General features: G+C 42.5%; 1 protein-coding gene and 1 pseudogene across 5 annotated transcripts in view; both read left to right on the top strand.

The window, feature by feature from the left end:
* The window catches only part of AKT3 (AKT serine/threonine kinase 3), a 307,020-nt gene that overhangs the window by 47,752 nt on the left and 239,478 nt on the right, over positions 1-19,790 (top strand). The window lies entirely within an intron of this gene.
* The window catches only part of LOC127483466 (protein LSM14 homolog A pseudogene), a 58,177-nt pseudogene that overhangs the window by 10,833 nt on the left and 27,554 nt on the right, over positions 1-19,790 (top strand).

The raw sequence follows: 19,790 nt of genomic DNA, 5'->3' as shown, positions 1-19,790 counted from the left end.
TCTTTACCCCGCCCAGTGGCAGAATGTTTTTCTTCCTTTGTCCGACTGAGGGTAGGGGATTGGAATAAATGACTCCTTATTTAGGTTCACCTGAATTGTTTAGGAGGGAAGGGAAAAATGTCTTAATTTTTTTATTCTCTGTTTTACTTTAATCTTTATTATTAACATATAATGAATGTATAAGCCCATTACAATCTGAGTGCTAAGAAGTACAGCATTCCCTTCCTATCCAGCACTCATACTGTAATGTGCTTTTAACTTACTGTCCTACATTACTTGACAGTTTTTACAAAGCCATTTTACTTAATACTGTGCTTTGAGTAGTTAATGTGTTGTTTAAAGACATGTTGGGGTGTCTTCAGGTGTGTTGCATTTTGAGGATGGATTTAATTCTGGAAGCAAAGAGAAGTATGCTGTGTATCCAGTAAAGTTGGGATAATAGATATAATCACATGTAATTAATTTATTGTAGAGATTTTATGAAGTATATATAGAAATGTAATGACAACCCAAGATGATACTTGATATTTTGGAATAGCTTTTAGAGTGTGAACAAAAGATGTGGCATCTACTATCATTAGGATGATGAAGGCGACCTTGGTTCTTGTCTCACATTGAAGAATTTCTACATGGACAGGAATCAAAACAAGATTTGCTGGAGAAACCTCCTGCCATCACAGTCAGAAAGAGGGTTCCAAGGGAGGAGTTGCTAGGGAAGCCTGTGGGTACTGGCTTTTTTTTTTTTTTTTTTTTTTTAAGATTTGTTTTTATTTATTTGAAAGGCAGAGTTACAGAGAGGTAGAGGCAGAGAGAGAGAGGTCTTCCATCCACTGGTTCACTCCCCGTATGGCTGCAACAGCCGGAATTGTGGTGCAGATTCGAGGCCAGGAGCCAAGAGCTTCTTCTGGGTCTCCCACACAGTGCGAGGACCCAAGGACTTGGGCCATCTTCTACTGCTTTCCCAGGCCATGCCAGAGCTGGATCGGAAGTGGAGCAGCCCGAACTTAAACTGGCACTCATATGGGATGCCGGCACTGCAGGTGGTGGCTTTACCCGCTATGCCACAGTGGGTACTGGCTTTTTTATACACAAAATGGCTCTCAGTGTCCCTAGATTTAACCAACTGGGGAGGAGCAGAGTGACAGCTAACAACCCATTAGAGGGCTAGAATAAGGATCAATCAGGAGGTAGGGAGAATCCCATTAGAGGGCCAGAATTGGTAATCCTTTCTAGCCTGTTCTTTTGATAAAACTAAGTGTTGCAAAGGCAGCCCCCGAGAAGAAGCAAGCACTTCATCCATTTTTAAGGAACTCTGTCCCTTTTTTCATTCTCACAGGGAGCTAACCTAGCTGCCCATGGGACTAACTCCTCATGCTATTAGAAACCCTGTGTTTGTTTCAGCATACTTTGTGTTTCTTACTATGTTGAGTGTCATAAATTTGGAAAAACTGCTAAGATGTTTTCCCTGCCCTCTTGTGTACATTATGGATAGGTAGATGTTTCTCAGAAATGGATTTTTATCTTTGACTACATTTGGGAAATATATTCATTAAGAAAAATTGTAGGTTTCCTTTAGGGTTCTTAAAAGTGTATGTTGTAGAATTCTAGAAAGAGATTTACTTTGCAATTTTTTTTATTAAATATTTATTTATTTGAAAGTCAGAATCACACAGAGAGAGGAGAGGCAGAGAGAGAGAGAGAGAGAGAGAGAGAGTCTTCCAACTGATAGTTCATCCCCCAGTTGGCCACAATGGCTGCAGCTGCGCCGATCCGGAGCCAGGAGCCAGGAGCTTCTTCCAGGTCTCTCACGTGGGTGCAGGAGCCCAAAGATTTGGGCCATCTTCCTCTGCTTTCCCAGGTCATAGCAGAGAGCTGGATTGGAAGAGGAGCAGCCGGGTCTCGAACTGGCACGCATATGGGATGCTGGTGCTTCAGGCTAGGGCGTTAACCTGCTGCACCACAGCACCAGCCCCTGCACAGTTTTCTAAAGTTTGTTGACACAATATTTTGTTTTCTCATGAAATGTCTGGAGTGGATTTTTTTTTCAAATAAGAGATGTCTATTTTACTCATATACAGTGAATTTTAAAATAATTAACAGCTTTTTTAAAAACTGTAGCAGTATATCGTCTTTTTAAGAATGATTTATTTATTTAAATGTGAGAGTTACAGAGAGGAGAGACAGAGAGAGGTCTTCCATCTGCTGATTCACTTCCCAGATGGCCTCAATGGCTGAGGCTGTGCCAGACTGAAGCCAGGAACTGGGAGCTTCTTCTAGGTCCCCCACGTGGGTAGCAGTGGCCCAGGTACTTGGGCCACGTTCCACTGCTTTTCCCAGGCCATTGGCAGGGAGCTACTTTGCAAGTGGAGCAGCCAGGACATGAACTGGCACCCTTATGGGATGTCAGCATTGCAGGTGATGGCTTTATCCATTATGCTGCAATGCCAGCCCCACAGTAAATCATTTTTAACAGTTTGTTTGATAATTAGTAAATACAAAAAATGGCACTTATCATCTCATTTAGCTTGTCGTAAAGCAACTAAAAATTTTTTTAAAAGACTTATTTATTTATTTGAAAGAGTTACACATACAAAGGAGAGGCAGAGAGAGAGAGAGAGAGTGAAAGAGAGGTCTTCCATCCACTGGTTCACTCCCCAGTTGGCTGCAACGGCTGGAGTTGCGCCGATCCGAAGCCAGGAGCTTCCTCCAGGTCTCCCACGTGGGTGCAGGGGCCCAAGGACTTGGGCCATTTTCTACTGCCTTCCTAGGCCACAGCAGAGAGTTGGATTGTAAGTGGAGCAGCCGGGACTAGAACCAGCGACCATATGGAATGCTGGCACTTCAGGCCAGGGCATTCACCTGCTGCGCCACAGCGCCGGCTCCTGCAACTAATAATTTCTAAGGCAGTTAGATCTTGTAGCTTTTATGTTTTGATTATGCTGTTTTACTCCTTTTCTGGGCACTTAAGCTTAAAAATGCAGTCATTGTTGACCTTTTACTAAGTCTTACCCAACCTACCCTCAAATCTGTAACCAAATATTTTTTTCTTTTTTCTTTTTTTTTTTTAAAGATTTATTTTGGCCACTGCTGCTGTCGCCGCGTGCCGGGGCTTGAGGGTGGGAGGCTGGGGGAGGGTAGCGGAGCCGTTGCCGTGGCCATATTGGGTCTGAGGCGGCTGCTGTAGGTGCCCACGGAGCAAGCAGGTGTGCGGAGCGGTGACAGCGGCGCGGGATATGCCTCTCTGCGAGCGGCCCGGGACGGCAGCACCACCGCCGCCATGAGTAGGGTCACCCCTTACATCGGCAGCAAGATCAGCCTCCTCTCCAAAGTGGAGATCCGCTATGAGGGCATCCTCTACACCAGTGACACCGAGAACTTCACGGTAGCCCTCGCCAAAGTTCGATCCTTTGGTACAGAAGACAGACCAACAGATCGTCCAGTACCACCTCGAGATGAAGTCTTTGAATACATCATATTCCGTGGGAGTGATATTAAAGACCTCAGCGTTTGTGAGCCACTGAAACCACAGTGCTCTTTGCCTCAGGACTCCGCTATCGTGCAGTCATCACTAGGTTCATCTGCGTCTTCATTCCAGTCAGTGGGTGCCTACAGACCTTTTGGCAGGATGCCGACATATAGTTAGTTCAGTCCAAGTTCATTAATCGGGCATCAGTTTGGTATTGTTGGTGTTGCTGGAAGGTCTTGACATCATTTGGAACTGAAACATCAAACAGTGGTACTTTGTCCCAAAGCAGTGCAGTTGGTTCTGCCTTTACACAGGATACAAGAGCTATAAAAACACAGTTATCTCAAGGTCGGTCAAGCCCTCAGTTAGATCCTTTGAGAAAAAAGCCCAACCATGGAACAAGCAGCACAGACCACCTTGGCCCACTTACCTGCTCCAGTATCTGTTGGGAGAAGGAGCCCTGTATCAACCAGGTCTTTGCCATCTACCAGCCAAAAGGCAATAGAAAATCAAGAGCACAGGTGAGCTGAATTACACAAAGTTTCAAGACCAGAAAATGAGCAACTCAGAAATGATAACAAGTGACAAGTAGTTCCAGGTGCTCCTTCAGCTCTGAGGAGAGGGCGTCAAGGTCATCGAGGTGGCAGAGGAAGGTTTGGTATCCGGAGCAATGGTCCAGTGAAATTTGAGAAAGACTTTGACTTTGAAAGTGCAAATGCACAATTTAACAAGGAAGAGATTGACAGAGTTTCATAACAAACTTAAATTAAAAGAAGATAAACTTGAGAAATAGGAGAAACCTGTAAATGTTGAAGATAAAGGAGACTCAGGAGTTAATACACAAAACAGTGAAGGAAATGCAGATGAAGATCCTCTTGGACCTGTTACTATGACAAAACTAAATCTTTCTTTGACAATATTTCTTGTGATGATAACAGACAACGAAGACCAACCTGGGCTGAGGAAAGAAGATTAAATGCCGAAATGTTTGGAATCCCACTCTGTCCAAACCATGGCTGTGGGGGATACAGAGGCAGAGGAGGTCTTGGTTTCCATGGTGGCCAAGGGGGTGGTAGTGGTGGAGGTGGTGCCTTTATCACCCCTCGAGGATTTCGTGGTGCAATCAGAGGAGGTCGTGTGGGCAGAGAGTTTGCAGATTTTGAGTATAGAAAAACTACAGCTTTTGGACCCTAAAAGGTCTGGATTGATCGAACTACTTTCTGAAAGAAAGACATCAAAGTTGCTGCATAGTCTACAAACCAGTCTTTGAAAATAAGTGAATTTCTAGCTCTTCATGGTCCTGGAAATTGGCTTCAGTCTAAAGCAGTACTTCAGTGGGACTTATAAGTATTTTTCATCACTGAAAGGATTATTGTTATCACTAAATTGTATTTGGCAATTATTGCAGGTTGCCTGCAGATAGGGCCGTGATACTGTGTTTTGAGCCACGACAGGTTGTGTGTGTGTGGGTGTGTGTGCCTATATCTTTCTCTCTCTCTTTCTTTCTTTTTGGAAATCCTGTAATATTAGGTAGCCTATTTTGTCAGTTAATTAGGGTGCTGAATGGTAGAGGATTTTGTCAGTCAGCTATGTACACACAGTAAATACTGTTTCTTAGGCAAAGGTAACTTTTTTATATAGTTGTAAAATTCCATTATATTCCATTGCCAAAGAAACATTAAGAACTTTGTATAGCTGTATAAAAAGCAACTGATTTTTTTAAAAGAATAAACATTTTAAAGTCAGCAAAAAAAAAAAAAAAAAGATTTATTTATTTGAAAGACAGAGTTACAGAGAGAGAGAGAGAGAGGTCTTCTATCCGCTGGTTCACTCCCCAGATGGCTGCAACAGCTGGAGCTGTGCTGATCCGAAGCCAGGATCCAGGAGCTTCTTCTGCGTCTCCCACATGGGTGCAGGGGCCCAGGGATTTGGGCCATCTTCTTCTTTCCCAGGCTACAGCAGAGAGCTGGATCGGTAGTGGAGCAGCCGGGACTAGAACTGGTGCCCATATGGGATGCTGGTGCTTCAGGCCAGGGCTTTAACCCACTGCGCCACAGTGCCGGCCCCTAAATTTTTCTTACAGTTCATCATTCCCCACCCTTTTCCAGTTCCCTCTGCTGGTCATCTAGCTATGATTCCCATGAAGTAGGTGATCAATAAATGTTTGCTACACGATTGAAACTGTACTACTGTAATATGTGATTCTGGGCTCTCCCTGTTTTCAGTCTTGTACCATGTTGTTTGTGTTACACTGAGTGATTTATGTTAACTTTCTGCTCTAGGCTCTTAGTAGCTCTGTTGCTTAGGAAAGTGGTCTAGATGTCCTCACTGACACGAAGGTCCAGCACCAGTCTACCATTCCAACTTTAGAGTCCACTACTTTTTGGTTTGTAGCATACATTCTTTTCAGATGAGGCTGCTGCTCATTATTTCCCATGCTTTTTTTTTTTTTTTTTTCTTTTTTTGACAGGCAGAGTGGGTAGTGTGAGAGAGACAGAGAGAAAGGTCTTCCTTTTGCCGTTGGTTCACCCTTCAATGGCTGCCACGGCTGGCACGCTGCGGCCGGCGCATTGCGCTGATCCGAAGGCAGGAGCCAGGTGCTTCTCCTGGTCTCCCATAGGGTGCAGGGCCCAAGCACTTGGGCCATCCTCCACTGTATTCCTGGGCCATAGCAGAGAGCTGGCCTGGAAGAGGGGCAACCAGGACAGAATCCGGCGCCCTGACCGGGACTAGAACCTGGTATGCCGGCGCCGCAAGGCGGAGGATTAGCCTGTTGAGCCACAGCGCCGGCCTCCCATGCTTTTTAAAAAAATACTTATTTATTTATTTATTTGAAAGTCAAAGTTACAGAGAAGGAGAGGCAGAGAGGGAGAGAGAGAGGTCCTCCACTTGTTAGTTCACTCCCCAGTTGGCCATAATGGCTTTAGCTATGCTGATCTGAAGCCAGGATCCAGGAGCTTCTTCCATGTCTCCCACTTAGGTACAGGGGCCCAAGGACTTGGGTCATCTTCTGCTGCTTTCCTAGGCCATGGCAGAGAGCTGAATTGGAAGAGGAGCAGCCAGGGCTCAAACTGGTGCCCATATGGGATGCTGGCACCGCAGGTGGCGGCTTTACCCACTATGCCATAGCGCAGGTCCCCTCTTTTGCAGTTTTTACTTTTACAGCTACCGTATGGTATTATATGTTATTCCTCCTACTTGTAATGACTTTTTATTGATTGGGGAGGAGGGTCATATAATTATTTAAATCCTGTCTTTCAACAAAATTCATTTTAAGGAGTCAGTACTGTGGCATAGTGGGTTAAACTGCCACCTTCAGTGCCGGTGTCCCATATGGTCACTGGTTCAATTCTCGGCTATTCCATTTCTGATACAGCTCTCTACTGATGAGCCTAGGAAAGCAGTGGAAGATGGCCCAAGTGTTTGGGCCCCACTGCTATCCAGGTGGGAGACATAGATGAAGTTCCTTGAACAGCCTGTCTTTGGCTGTTGTGGCCATTTTAGGGGTCAACTAGTGGGTGGAAGTTCTGTCTCTCTCTAATTCTGACTTTCAAGGAAATAAAATAGTTAAAAAAAAAGTCCATCAGATATGCTTCACACTGGTGTTGAGAGGCCTACATGAAGGCACATCCCTGTGACCTTTAAAAACTAGTCGTATAAAGGATCAGAGTCAGAGTGGCTTTAGACTTCCCCAACAATGGTCAGAGCAACAGTGCAGCAAAGCAGTAGTATCTTCAGAATTCTGAAGAAAGTGATATACAGACCAGTCAAACTGAGATAGTAGTCAAATTTAAGAATGGAATATCGGGGCTGGCGCTGTGGTGCAGCAGGTTAAAGCCCCGGTCTGCAGCGCCGGCATCCCATATGGGCTCTGGTTTGAGTCCTGGCTGCTCCACTTCTGATACAGCTCTCTGCTATGGCCTGGGAAAGCAGTGGAAGATGTTCAAAGTCTTTGGGCCCCTGCACGTGTGTGGGAGAAAGGGAAGAAGCTCCTGGCTCCTAGCTTCGGATCGGCGTAGCTCCGGCCTTCGCTGCCATCTGGAGAGTGAACCATTGGATGGAAGACCCCTCCCTCCCTTGCCCCCCCCCCCCCCGCCTCTTCTTTCGCTGTGTAACTCTTTCAAGTAAATAAATAAATCTTAAAAAAAAAAAGTGGAATAAAGATTTTTTCAGAGAGATAGGGTCTCAAAAAGACCATCTCCCACAAACCTTTTGAGGAGCTGGGGTATTTACTTCTTTAAAAAGAGGATATTCTGGAAGGAAAGGGTGAGGGGAAACCTCATGAAACCCCCCAATGGCTTCTTCTAGCCAGAAGATGGAAACACAGGGCGGGGCCAGCACTGTATTGCAGTGGGTAAAAGCTACCCCTTTGAAGCTGGTATTCCATATGGGCTCCAGTTTGGATGCTGGCCGTTCCAGTTCTAATCTAGCTCCTTGCTAATGCACCTGGGAAAAGCAACAAAAGGTGGCCCAAATGATTGGGTCCCTGCCACTCACTTGGTAGACATGGATAAAACTTCTGGCTCCTAGCTTCCCATTGTGGCTATTTGTTTAGTAAAGTTGGAAGACTCCTCTCTGTGTTTTTGTCTCTCTCTCTCTAGCTCTGACTTCCCAATACAAAAACTAAATCTTCAAAAAAAAAAAAAAATGATGGGAGATTTCAAGGAGATTTAATTGACAGAAACCTGATGGGAGTGAATATATTCAAAAGAGAATCTGGGGTGACTTAGGGATAAATAATGGTAGAGAGGTAATAGTGATACATGTGTAGAAAACTAAGGAAATGAGAGACCATTAATTCCAAAAGGGGGAGTTATGAAGGAAAAGAAAGGTAATTATTGTTTACTGCTTGGCTTAGCTCTGCACACCTTATGTAGACATAATGATTAAGCCTTAAATACTGTTCTAACCAAAGTTAATATAAATGTGTGTAGAGACCAGGAGAATGGGAAGTGTGCTGGACTGGAAACAGAGCTGAATGGTAAGCCTCCTCAACAGGCAGTCACCGAATCAGCTAAAGAACACTTTTGGGGACATGGTATGTTGGAGAGGGGGCTGAAAGCTAGTGTTCAACAGAATGTGTTGATCTAGTTGATTTAAAGAAATGATATGCATGTGTAACACTTAATTTTACCTTTAGCCAATTTTCTTCTAGGTTAGAAATTTTTTGGTTGTTTTTGCTTCCTGCTTAAAAATTATCTTTCTAGGCTAAAGTTTCAGTAGTGTGTAATTGGATTTGGAATGTAAATCCATGTTGTTTTTGGCTTTATTATTTAGCTATAAGGATCTTAAGGATGAGGTGATGACTGTAAGTTTTTCCACACCAAGGTTTCCCATATTAGCTCATTCCTACAATGCTTTTATTCTGTCTTCTCCTAAATTTAAATATTCTATGTATGATGCTCTTCTGTGTGTGTCACATTATTCTGTGTTCTTAATTCTTATATGGACTTCTTTTTTTTGGCTTTTAAAAATATTTCTTTATGTGAAAGGCAGAGTTACAGAAGAGGAGAGGCAGAGAGAGAGAGACAATCTTCCATCTTCTGGTTTACTCCCCAAATGGCTGCAAGGGCCATGGCTGGACCAGACCAAAACCAAGAGCCAGGAACAACTTCTGGGTCTCCTACATGGGTGACAGGGTCCCAAGTACTTAGAGCATCTGCTGCTATTTTCCCAGGTACATTAGTAGGGAGCTGGAGCAGCCAGGACTCCAACCAGCACCCATATGGGATGTTGGCGTCACAGGTAGTGGCTTAATCCACTGTGCTACAATGCTGGCCCTTAATTTCTTCTTTTTTGCAGCTTCTTTTCTTTAGCATTTAGTAACAGGGACACTTGTGCATAGTGAGATGCACTGTGTTTTTCTCGTGACACCTCTTTCCAAGCCTGGATCCAAGAGTAGATCTTTGGTGAGTCGCAGGGGCTAAGGAATGCCAGCACCCTGTAGCATTTCTGGTTCCACAACTTATTATCATTTTTGCCATCTCCACTTACAGTGCTTTTGGTAACCTTTCAGGGTTCATGATTGACTGGTTTACCATTATTTGCTTATTGCATGCTTAAATGTTAGATTCAAAGTTTTTAATTGTTTGTAAAAGCTAAGCTACAGTTAAGTTTTGCTAAATTAAGCAGAAAGGGGATTTTTTTGAAGATACTGGTGACCTCCCTGAACTGAAGAAATGACCAGGAGGTCGAGATTGGGGCTACACATCTAGGAACAGTGCCTCCATTCCTAAAATAGCTGTTCAGGAACACTGCGTAATTGAGTATCCTGCTTTTCAAGGTTGCATTCTCTGTTACATTAATATAGCTGTTATGCCTTTTAATGATAAACTTGTAGGTTGAGAAATTAGTACTTGTATTTTCAAGTACAGGTCACTGGAGTGGAAATCATGGAATACAGGATTTATACATCTTGAGATTTTAAGTTCAGAGAAAGGAGAGAGGAAACTCAAGTTTTCAGGAGTCAGAAGCATAACTTTGTTCTGCTCTGTGCTTGGATATCCTTACTTCAGTGCATTTCTCAGGGTGTACTTGTGTTTTTTTTTTTTTTTTTTAAGATTTTTTTTTTTTTTTTTTTTATGTGAGAGGTAGAGTTACAAACAGTGAGAGAGACAGAGAGAAAGGTCTTCCTTCCATTGGGTTCACTCCCCAAATGGCTGCAATGGCTGGAGCTGCGCCGGTCTGAAGCCAGGAGCCAGGTGCATCTTCTTGGTCTCTCACTTGGGTGCAGGGGCCCAAGCACTTGGGCCATTTTCTACTGCTTTCCCAGGCCACAGCAGAGAGCTGGATTGGAAGAGGAGCAGCCGGGACTAGAACCGGTGTCCAGATGGGATGCTGGCACCGCAGGCAGAGGATTAACCTACTGTACCATGGCGCCAGCCCCGACAAGGTTATACTTTCAAAGGAGTCTTTTTTTTTTTTTTTTTTTTTTTAAGATTTATTTATTTATCTGAAAGGCAGACTTACAGAGAGGTAGAGGCAGAGAGAGTGAGAGAGGTCTTCCAACTGCAGGTTCATTCCCCAGTTGGCCACAATGGCTGGAGCTGCGCTGATCCTATGCCAGGAGCCAGGAGCCTTCTCCAGGTCCCCCACAGGAGCCTCCTCTCGGTCTCCCACACAGGTGCAGGGGCCCAAGGACTTGGACCATTTTCTACTGCTTTCCTGGGCCTCAGCAGAGAGCTGGATTGGAAGTGGAGCAGCCGGGATTTGAACCAGTGCACCTGTGGGATTCTGGCACCACAGGTGGCAGCTTTACTCTCTGCCACAGTGCCGGTCCTTCAAAGGAGTCTATGATTTCAGTGTTGAAAATGGCTTTGGATTCTAGATGGTAACATATTTAAAGAGCCTTTTTGTAAGCTTGCAAATAACCTGGAGTAGCTTCAGCATGGAAAATTCACGACTCAAGGTGAATCAAATAGGAGAAGAAAAACAGGGACAGGTTATGAAATCTAACCTTCTAGTCTAAGGAATTTAAATGTTGTAGGCAGGGTAGGATATATGAATGCTTTTGGACAAGGAGTTTTTTTTTTTTAATTTATATATCTGAAAGGCAGAGTTAGAGAGAGAGCAAGAGAGAGACTGAGAGAGAGAGAGATACTGAGAGAGAGAGAGAGATCTTCCATCCACTTCTATACTCCCCAGATGGCTGCAATGGCCAGGATTGAGCCAGGCTGAAGTTAGGAGCCAGGAGCTTCATCCGGGTCTCCCACATGGGTGGCAGAGGTCCAAGCACTTGGACCATCTTCTGCTGCTTTTCACAGGCCGTTAGCAGGGAGCTGGAACAGAAGTGGAGCAGCTAGGACACGAACCAGCACCCATATGGGGTGCTGGCATTGCAGGTGGTGGCTTTACCTACTATGCCACAGTGCTGGCCCCTTTGGCTCCTTATAAGAGCATTAATGCCTTCAGTGTGGACCTTGTCCTCATGATCTCATCTAACCCTTATCTGCTTGCAGAGGCTCTATTCCCAAATACTGTCACACAGGGTTTATGACTTCAGCTTTGGAATTTTGGAGGGGCACAAATGATCAGTCCGCAACTATCTTATATTGCAGTTAAAATAGTTAATTTATGGAAAGCATACATCTCTGTGCCTCCTAACATAAAAGTGCTGTATATTTCACTAATCGTTATCATTGATATTATTTTGACTAGACATAAAGTTTGCATATATGATGCTGGAGGGAAATTAAAAATAATTTGGGGATTTTGCTCCTCATTGATGGTGAGTACATGATAACATTAAGAAGGGAAATGTAAAAAGAGTAGGGTTGCTTTTGATAGATTTTTTTTAATTGTATCTGTAGAGAAGATGATGAATGGGAATGCCAGGTTTATTGATATTTCCTAACTATGCTGAGTGTAGAAAAAAATGAGAAGTATTAATGTTTTTATATGTATGTGGCCTTTAAAATGGAATTCCTTATTTGTTTTTATTCAGATTTTTCTTTTCTTTTCTTTTCTCAGATTTCATTAATTAAGTTGTTTTTCTTTTTTCATGAACCTGGAAAAGCAGAAGTACTGTTTAGAGCTTATATGCAAATAATACTAAATTTGCTGGAATTTGAAAAGTTATATTTTGAGCATTTTGGATCTTGAACATATTTTAGAGTATGTATAATCTATTCCTACTTGCCAGTCTTTGGATTTAGACTTTGTCCTAAGTTAATAAATCAAGGGATGATTTTCTTAGCCTTTCTGGATCTATTAAGAATATTCTTTCATTTTTGGCAGTAATTCTCTCCACATTTACTTTAGAGAGTCCTCTTTGGAGCACACTGGCAGAGAGAAAGTATAGGGTTCATAAAATGGTGGGAGAGTAGGTGAGAATTTGGGCTAGAACAAGGGGGAGAAAGTGGTAGTGGTTGCTCCTCAATAATAGAAGTAAAATGAGAAGTTTTAGTTTGGACATTACATGTTTTATGAGGTCCATAAAGACAGTGTAATAGTTTTGAGTTTTTCTTAATGTAAACTTTATTAATACACATATGATGAAGCCATCATACTGTCTGTACTATGATTTTATCAGAATTGACACTGTGACTTGGCACACAGTCAACAGTTTGGGGAAACAGAGCAAATTACATCCCAAGGCACGTCTTTTCTTCAGTGATTGTAGTCAGAGATGTATCATTTCATTATGGTTTTTGGCTTTTCTTTTCTGTTTTAATAGTTAAAATTTTAATGCTTAAGAATAAATACTGTTTTAATTAAGACAGGCAGGGAAATCTGCTTCTGGAACCACAGAAATCAGATTTGAAAGAAGAAAAAAGTGAAGTGTAGTCTCTAACTAATGAAAACATGAAATTGTCAAGTGACAAACATTTCCATTCATTTATACAAACTCAAAAGCTGTGATTTTAGACAATAAAATTAGTATTGCAGCAATGGTAAATACAGGAAAAAAGAGACAGTCACTTGTAGTCATGGAAGAAGTGGAGCCTGTGAAAGTGAAACCATATACAAAAAGAGAAAAGTCCGTGGCATCTGTATATAGGGTAGGCATGTTCATTTCCTAGTAAAATACAAGCTCAAATCAGTACACTGGATACTGATGAATTCATGAATTTTCTCTGAATTTCTGTGTTGGTTACTTTGTTAGATGAGTAATATCACAAAGGAGAAAATGTTTCTAACTAGCACCCTCGTCAGGCATTTTTCCCTTCTTTATTCAACCTCTTCATGTAGTAGTGTTGACACAGAGGCCTTTTCTTGTTTTTTCATCGAGAGAGATCCAGTACCTTTACACTTTGATCAGTTGTTTTTGCAAAGATGAGTAGACACACAGTATATCTTACTTGGAATTGGTGCTTTTGAGAATCCAAACAGAATTCTCTCATGGTAGAACTTCAAAATTGACATGTTGGGGGGATATTTTTAGAGAAGAGGATGTTTGGAGTCTGCCTCTTGAATCACCTGTTGCCAAGTTAGGAAGGGAATTAATATTGTTCTAGGGACCGGCGCTGTAGCGCAGCGGGTTAATGTCCTGTCCTGAAGTGCTGGCATCCCATATGGGTACTGGTTCGAGATCTGGCTGCTCCACTTCCGATCCAACTCTGCTATGGCCTGGGAAGGCAGTAGATGGCCCAAGTCCTTGGGCCCCTGCACCCGCATAGGAGACCTGGAGGAAGCTCCTGGCTCCTGGCTTTGGATTGGCACAGCTCTGGCCATTGCAGCTAGTTGGGGAGTGAACCAGCAAATGGAAGACCTCTCTTTCTCTCTGTCTTTGCCCTCTTCTCTCTGTGTAATGCTGACTTTCAAAGAAATAAATAAATCTTTTAAAAAAATAAAAGTGAACCTTCTAGGTTTGCTAAATAGTAGAGTCAGAGTATCTGGGCTGGGCTGTTTGTCTCTGTGATATCCTATGATACTCAGTGAGCTTGTGGGATTAACATTCTTGTATTTTATAAAAGATGGACTAAAGCTGATCTTCCTTAAGAGGTCACAGTGGAGGTATGTTGTAAAATTAGGACTTTCAGACCCCAGAGCCTTTGCCTTTGGCATTAAGTCACTATTTCATGGTCCTTTTGTTTTGTTTTACCCATACTTGATGACCGTGACACTCTCTTGCTGTCAAGAGTTCCTCCGCATCCCCTACTGAGCAGAGATGGTTTCTCCAGTTATCCTGCTGTGATCCGTCTTACTTGAACCTTTTGTTATGTTTTTGGCTAGAGTATAGAAATAATTTATTAGCAGAGATGAGTGACAATGACAGCATCCAATTCTAAATATTTTGGGTTAGGGTTTTTTGTTGTTGTTGTTGTTGTTAGGATTGACAAACTGAGGTTGATACTTAAGAAGTGTTGGTGAGTTAGGTGTGAACTGAAATGTTTGGGAATAATCACAAAAGAGGAATAAAGTACAAACTCCATAACATGTAGCTTTGAGAACTATAGCTGAATGAAAATAAGAACATACTAAATATCATAGGTTGTATGATTTCATTTATGTGAAATGTTCAAAATAGGCAAATCCATAGGCCCAGAAAGTGGTTTAGTGGTTGCTAGGGCCTGAGAGAAGGAGGGAATGAGGAGTGACAAAGTTTCTAATGGGTTCAGAGTTTCTTTTTGGGTGGCAGAATTAGTGTAGACTTTAAAATTGTGATTTGTTTTTTAAAGATTTTTTTTTTTATTTGAAAGTCAGAGTTAGAGAGAGGAGAGGCAGAGAGAGAGACAGATCTTCCATCTGCTGGTTCACTCCCCAGATGGTTGCAACTGCCGGAGCTGCACCGATCTGAAACCAGGAGCCAGGAGCTTCTTCTGGGTCTCCCACATAGGTGCAAGGGCCCAAGGACTTGGGCCATCTGCTGCTTTCCCAGGCCATAGCAGGGAGCTAGATTGGAAGAGGAGCAGCCGGGAATAGAACCTGCACCCACATGGGATGCTGGCTCTTCAGGCCAGGGCTTTAACCTGCTGGGCCACAGCACCGGCCCCAAAATTGGAATTTTTATGGTGTGTGAATTACATCTAAATAAAAAATATGTGGCATTTGACTGAAATGAACTAATTATGATAAGGATAGGTATGATTCTGTGAGAGGATACAGGGTGACATTTTGCCCTACTATGTGGGGCTAGGGACAGAAATAAGTAATAGTTGCTTAAGCACAAACCTGAAGAATTGAGTTACTTAGGGAATAAAGCCAGTAAAACAATGGAGATGAAGACATGGAAAAATGCATCAGTTAGATTTAATAGCTTAAAGCCACTTTCATGTGTAATAGGTACAACAAGCTCCTGCTTCTGTCACTATATAAGACTGTCAGATACCTTTTTCCTTAAGTAACTTAGTTATCTGTCTCATAGAGAATCAAAGCCATATAATATTTATAATAAATATTACATATAATTAAAATATAAATAAATTATAATAGCAATTCATATAAAATAAATATTGAGTGTTACTAGTAATCAGTAATATAATAAATGACAATATTTATATAAACTGTATATTTCTGGAGAAAACTGCATTTGCATTCCATGATTTGATACTAAATATTTTTACATTTTTGTCTTTGATGTTTATAATTTAAAATTTTCATGAAACTATAGATAAATTTTAGAATTTCTTTTTTTTTTTAAGATTTATTTATTTATTTGAGATGCAGAGTTACAGAGAGGCAGAGAGAGAGAGGGGTCTTCCATTCGCTGGTTCACGCCCCAGATGGCCAAAACGGCTGGTGCTGCGCTGATCCTCAACCAGGAGCCAGGAGCTTCTTCCGGGTCTCCCACGTGGGTGCAGGGGTCCAAGGACTTGGGGCAGCTTCTACTACTTTCCTAGGCCGTAGCAGAAAGCTAGATCTGAAGTGGAATGGCTAGGACTTGAAATGGCATCCATATGAGATACCAGTACTGCAGGCAGTGGCTTTAGCTGGTACACCACAGCATTGGCCCCCTAGAATTTCTTGATGCTACATTTTTTCCCTCCCCTCTCTGGGTTTATAAATTTTATGTCAAGTTTCCAACCTTTCATTTTATAGAAACTTTGTTTTCACTTCATTTTGACAGTTGGAGGTTATTTTCAAGCCCTGTGAGCAAATTTACTGTAAAATCAGGAAAAATGTAAATATTTATTTCTGTTTGCTGTCAGGTTAAAAAACATATTAAGAGAAAAGTCCAGGGGCCAGCGCTGTGGCGTAGCGGGTAAAGCCAGTGCTGGTTTGCATCCCAGCTGCCTTTACCTTGCTTTGCCTTCTGGATGTGTGCCATTTAATATCACTGATTAACAATTCCTTACTGAAATAGCTTCTCTGATGCTTTCATTTTCCTAGTTCATCCTCATATTGGTGTGCCTTTCCTTCTGATACCCATAGAGCCTGACTATATCCCATCCTTACTCTATTCTTGAACCTGTTCTGCCATCTCTGCAGGTTATTAGCCCTTCTGGTGTCATGGCAATAAGTCTTGTCTTCTTGTGGGTGTCAGTGAATCCTGCATGTTTAGTGGCAGGTGTTGTGGCTCAGTGTGTTGAGCCACTGCTTGAAACACCTATACTGGAGTGCTTGGGTACAAGTCCTGTCTCCTCTTGTGATCTAGTTTCCTGCTGATGTGTACCCTGAGAGGCTGAGGATGATGGCTGAGGTATTGGGTCCTTGCTACCCATGTGGGAGACTGGCTGTTGGCAGGTATTTAGGGAGTGAACCAGTGGATGGATGGAAGATGTCTGCATGTGTGTGTCTGTGTGTCATTCTGCCTTTCAAGTAGATAAAAAGAAACATTTTTAAAAGACAACAATTTTTATTTTGAAGATCGAAATTTTTGATGACAAAAGAATATCCATGGTAAAGTTTTTTTTTTTTAAAGGGAGTTTATTGGGGGAAAACCCGATAGACTGGAGTAGGATAGGGTGAAGAAGGAAAAAGAGGGAGAAGGAGAGCGTGAGAGAGATCAAGAGAGAGAGTGAGAGAGAAATATCAAGAGACAGATCAGGAGACAGAAAGAGAGCCAGGTGTTCAGGAACAAGTTCTCTTAAAACTTTGTGGAGTTGGGGGTGGGCAGGGAAGTAGAAGCTGCGAATCCCATTAGGATGGGGGAGGAGCTGACACCAGTGGTTGGCCATGTGGTCAGCTGACTTCTAGCAATGGTGGCAGGGGCTAGAACCTAGGATGGTGTCCGGTGTGAAGATCGCCCCATAGATAAGACTGTGCCATTTTACTAACATTCCCCCTTTTTGTTTTTCATAAAGCAAGAGTTGTATGGGATTACATTAGCCCCAAAAATCCAGGAGGGGTAGAGGGACAATGATCTGTCTTCAGAGCTACTTCCTGCTGACTTGGGACAACAAGGTACTCTCTGCTGGCATGGGGCGATGTCTCAAGCCACTGTCTCCTGGGTGGGGAGCCAAGTATATCCCTGAAGCAGAATTTGGTTGACTGCCTGGTTGGTGAAGGCCTTGTTCGTTCCATTATCACCCCTTGTAAATACTTAAACAGACACTGTAGTGTAAAAGACAGAGTGAGAATGGCAACCAATGGTCCTGGTAGTGGCATTAACCCAAGTAATGAGAGGATATCATAGAGGAGGGTCTCTAGACCCTTGTGAAGACTGTTTGATGGATGTGTTTTTTTTTTTTTTTTTTTTAAGATTTACTATTTGAAAGAGTTACACAGAGAGGAGAGGCAGAGAGAGAGAGAGAGGTCTTCCATCCACTGGTTCACTCCCCAATTGGTTGCAACGTCTTGAACTGCGCCGATCTGAAGCCAGGAGCCAGGAGCTTCTTCCTGGTCTCCCACGCTTGGGCCATCCTCTACTGCTTTCCCAGGCCATAGCAGAGAGCTGGATCAGAAGAGGAGCAGCCGGGACTAGAACTGGCATCCATATGGGATGCCAGTGCTTCAGGCCAGGAAGTTAACCTGCTGCGCCACAGCACCGGCCCTGATGGATGTGGTTTAAAGCTGACCCCAACCAAAACTGGAAGAAAGGACCATTTTTCTCTTGTGATCTCATACAACATTAAGTTGTATGTTTGTACATCAGTACAGACAGGTCATGATCATGGTAAAGTTTTAAATATTCAACTGGAACACTAAAGAGAAGTTCTTTCATTCACTAATTTAGTAAACATGGAATTTGAAAAACCTTATGAATAAGTTGTTTATGTGGTCTAAATGCTCATTTATTTTTACTTATTTGAAAATCAGGCTGACAGAACTTCTTCTGCTGGTTTTTTCACCAAATGCCCTTAACCAGGTAGAAGCCAAGAGCCAGCCACTCCACTCGATTGCACCTGTGAGTGGCAGTGAACTCAGCAATTGAGCAGTCATCAGCTGCCTGTGAGGATGCATTAGCAGGGGCTGAATTGGAAGTGTAGTAGCTGAGTCTCCAGTCAGCAATCTTAAATGGGATTTTCTTCTTAATTGTGGTTTTCCCCTGACTGGAATATACTCTATGATGGGGGCAAGTATCTGTCACTCATTTTTGTGTCTTTTACTGTAACTATATTGAATAACTATTCAATATAACATAGTATGATCTTCTTAAATATTTATTGAATATGAGCAAGTGCTCTTTACCCGATTTGAGGGCAAATGCAATATATAAAATAACAAATAATTTCACAGTAGTTAGAAACCTTAGAATTTGAATCTTTGCTCTGTTGCTACCAGATTGATATTTCTAAAACAGTGCTTTTAAAAGTAGGAAGTCTAAATAAACTCCCTCTTTGCTAGACTTAGGTTTTGGGAAAAGGTGAGTAAGAACATCATTTCTGTTTTCTATGGAGCTTAGAAATAAAGAGAAAGAAATGCTTAATTGTACTTGGAGAAGCCAAGGAAAGCTTCTTAGAGGAGATCTGGTATCTCTTAGGTTCTTTTCCTATAAAAGATTATATAATTCACAGGTGCCATTTTCCTAGATAACTGCAAAGACAAGACTGATAGCTACCAGCAGGCCCATGCTGCTCTCGTTCTGCTTAACTTGAAAATTTACTTCAAGGGGCTGGCACTGTGGCACAGCGGGTTAAAGCCCCAGCCTGCAGTGCTGCCATCTCATATGGGTGCCAGTTCAAGTCCTGGCTGCTCCCCTTTCAACTCAGCTCTCTGCTTTGGCCTGATAAAGCAGTAGAAGATGGCCCAAGTCCTTGGGCCCCTGCACGGAAGACCTGAAAGAAATTTGTCTCCTTGGATCAGTGCAGCTCTGGCTGTTGTGGTCAGTCAGGGAGTGAACCAATGGATGGGAGACCTCTCTCTGCCTTTGCTTCTCTCTAACTCTTTCAAATAAATAAAATTAAAAAAAAATTTACTTCAGCTGAAGAAATAACTTTTTTTAAAAAAAATTTTATTTAATAAATACAAATTCAAAAGTACAACTTTTGGATTATAATGGCTTTTCCCTCTATAACCTTCCTCCCACCCACAACCATGCCATCTCCCACTCTCTCTCCCATCCCATTCTTCATCAAGATTCATTTTCAATTATCTTTATTTACAGGAGACCAACTTGGTATATACTAAGGAAAGGTTTCAATGGTTTGCACCCACACAGATACACAAAGTAAAAAGTACTGTTTGAGTAGTAGTCTTACTGTTAATTCGCATAGTGTAACACATTAAGGACAGAGATCCTACAGACACTCTGATTTATGATGTCAGTAATCACCCCAGGCTCTTGTCATGAGTTGCCAAGGCTCTGGAAACCTTTTGAGTTCGCCAACTCTGATCTAAATAGCACTCTGGCCTCAGAATCAGCCCTTAAGGCATTCGGATCTGGCTGAAGAGCCCATGAGAGTATTTTAGGTGTGGAAAGCCAAGACGCTCTGGCAAAAAAAAATTTAAGACCTAAGTGAAAGATCTCTGTGAGTGAGATCCCAGTGGAAAGAACGTGCCA

The sequence above is a fragment of the Oryctolagus cuniculus genome, chromosome 13 (assembly GCF_964237555.1).
Source record: "Oryctolagus cuniculus chromosome 13, mOryCun1.1, whole genome shotgun sequence".
Lineage (NCBI taxonomy): Eukaryota > Metazoa > Chordata > Mammalia > Lagomorpha > Leporidae > Oryctolagus > Oryctolagus cuniculus.
This window is presented reverse-complemented; position numbering and strand designations above follow the sequence as displayed.